Source organism: Bidens hawaiensis, unplaced genomic scaffold (assembly GCF_021521415.1).
Source record: "Bidens hawaiensis isolate Kalapana, Puna unplaced genomic scaffold, B.hawaiensis_p1.1 tig00039753_1, whole genome shotgun sequence".
In the NCBI taxonomy this organism is placed as follows: Eukaryota; Viridiplantae; Streptophyta; class Magnoliopsida; order Asterales; family Asteraceae; genus Bidens; species Bidens hawaiensis.
This window is the reverse complement of record NW_027497007.1, coordinates 50,054-52,577: the sequence shown is the minus strand read 5'-3', so window position 1 is coordinate 52,577 and position 2,524 is coordinate 50,054. Positions and strand designations below refer to the sequence as shown.

Genomic DNA, 2,524 nt, shown 5'->3' with positions numbered 1-2,524 from the left:
GCTCGAAACATAATCCGAGCCAAAACCTAAACCGAACTTGTTCCAATCCAAAACCCGTTTCGACCCAAGCCTGCCACTTTTCCTTAAGACACTAATCCACATCGACCCTTTTCTTTAAATTTGTCGACCCATTTTGACCCGAAAATAAGGTGGAATTTCAAGTGACCAAGTTTGACCCATTTAGTTAAAATCTATGACCCAAACCAACCCATATGATTTTTAAAACAACCCAAATTGACCAATTTAAAATGATTTGGGTCAAGATTGCCACCTTACTTTTGGTGGATCAAAATTAATTAGCTTAGCTTTCTATTCTATTTTGGGGTGTGTTCGTAAGTACTAATTATTAATTAATTAATTAATGTGACTGCTATTATTTTTCATTTACTCATTCTTCTAATGTGTGCTGTGCTATCTTAGAGCTGAATCACAACATCTGTTAACAATGCTCATTGTCTATATGCATTGTGTAACATCTGCTTTGGTTCATTATATTATTCATATGCTTAACCATTCAAGCCTTCTAGGGTTTGTAATATGATTATTGCAATTTTCAATTTACTTATTCTCGTTTCTGTCATTGAGGTCCAATCCAGCAATCCTCTCAACTTATTATCATAGAACCTTCAAGTATTAATTTGTTTTGTAAAGTGATGTTCAAATCTCTTGTAACATCATTTGTTTTGCGTTTATGATCAGTATCTTTCTTCTTGTTAGTTAGAGTAATGGAACTGATTCAGGGGACGCATAAAGCACCCAAGCTAATTGCACCAGAAGATGATATCATTAGCACCATGCCTGATAACGTGCTAACTAATGTTCTCGATCACTTGCCACTACAAGATGCTGTGAGGACCGGTATCTTGGCGAGAAACTGGAGGTATAACTGGACTATGCTTAGCCAACTAGTATTCGATTACAACTTCTTCAAGTATTTATCAGAAAAGGAAGGAGAGAAAAAAGATTACGGGAGATTTATTAGTAGGGTTCTTATGCATATTAAGGGCGCCATAACAAAGTTTGTGCTCTACATTGACAAGAGGTGGAAGTTGGACGATGAAGATATTAACCATTGGTTGTTGTTCTTTGGAACAGGAACTTACCACCGCTTAAGCTGCCTACCCATCTCTTCTCTTGTTCGGAGTTAAAACATTTGAAGCTTGTTCAGTGTTCTTTCGGTCCTCCCGCTAGTTTTCATGGTTTTCCAAATCTATTGAGCTTACAGATTTTAGGCGTGCCATTTAATATCAGGACAATTGGGGAGTTTTTTACTAGGTGTCCCGCACTTGTGATTTTGATCTTGGGTACTTGTAACTATCATATGGTGAAAGTAGTCGAGTTTGCAAAACTTGAAAAATTTGCAACACTCAAAACATTAGCCGTTAGCTTGTTTAATCTTGAGGATAGGAGCAGCACAAGTTCCAGTAGTATCTTTCAGCTAGTGGATTCTCTTCCAAACCTTCTTAAGCTTCATTTGGATTTTTCGGGAGTTGGTCTCCCTTTTTATAATATAACAACCCGTAATGCTCAATATAATCTAAAACGGTGGTACTAAAAGTTTATTGCTTTTTGGCAGTCTTTCACAGAAGATGGTACTAGAAAGAGGTCACCTACCGCCTATCCCTGCCTCACGGGTCTTAAATTAACAATAACAGACTTAGGCAATGGTATTATGCTCTCGTGTGCTTTTGAATTGATTAGATGCTTCCCAAATCTGCAGAGGCTTATAATCAAAGCATGTAATCAGGTATGTATCATACTGCTCGTCTTATAATTTCATATATATGTAATTTGCGTTTGAATACTAGCTATTCTTGCAGAATAATGACCCGACACCTGCAATTAATTTTCAAGAGGGGGACTACAACACAATGGGCCCGTTGCAGCTACAACATGCGGTGTTTGAAGATTTGAAAGGTTCGGAGAATGAAGTATGTTTGATTAAATATTTACTCGTGTCTTCCCCTTTTCTGAAAAAGATTGTTATTCGCACCCTCCCGTCCGTAGTGTCTGATGAAAAGTTTTTGTTTGCTATAAAGTTGTTGAAGCTCCAACGAGCCTACCCCGATGTTGATATCGATCTATCTTAGTTTTAGGTCTTTTAAACTTGTCTTTTATTTCCAGTATGACTTTATGGCCTCATCGTGTAAGGAGAAATGAACGTGTGTTTGGTAGTCTAGTATGAACTAAGGTGACGTTTGGTTTCTTACTTTGGAATTAGTCACAATGCGTATGAGTTAGATTACTCTGGTGGTTTGAAATTATGGCTTTCATTATTATTAGAACCATGAATCAATATTTGTTTTTTTTTTCTTTTACTTTTATTATATTTAGAATCTTTTAGATTGATCAGTATTCTTTTAGTAATTGGGAGTGACTTCCAGACCAGTTTACTCACAATGATTAATAAGGCATGGGGTGATCTTAGGAATTAAGAAGCTGCTGTTTAGCTGTATTAGACAGAATATGTTTAGTCATAAGGGATCTGAATATGTAGAGTCAAGGGATACGGATGGTCTTTAGG

At 36.7% G+C, this 2,524-nt stretch overlaps 1 pseudogene across 1 annotated transcript; it reads left to right on the top strand.

The window, feature by feature from the left end:
• The first annotated feature begins 725 nt into the window (after positions 1–725).
• Positions 726–2,233, top strand: LOC143591517 (F-box/FBD/LRR-repeat protein At1g13570-like; annotated as a pseudogene). The gene is made up of 3 exons (XR_013145699.1): positions 726–1,489; positions 1,559–1,747; positions 1,821–2,233. The product of XR_013145699.1 is annotated as an F-box/FBD/LRR-repeat protein At1g13570-like (transcript).
• Positions 2,234–2,524: the final 291 nt, after the last annotated feature.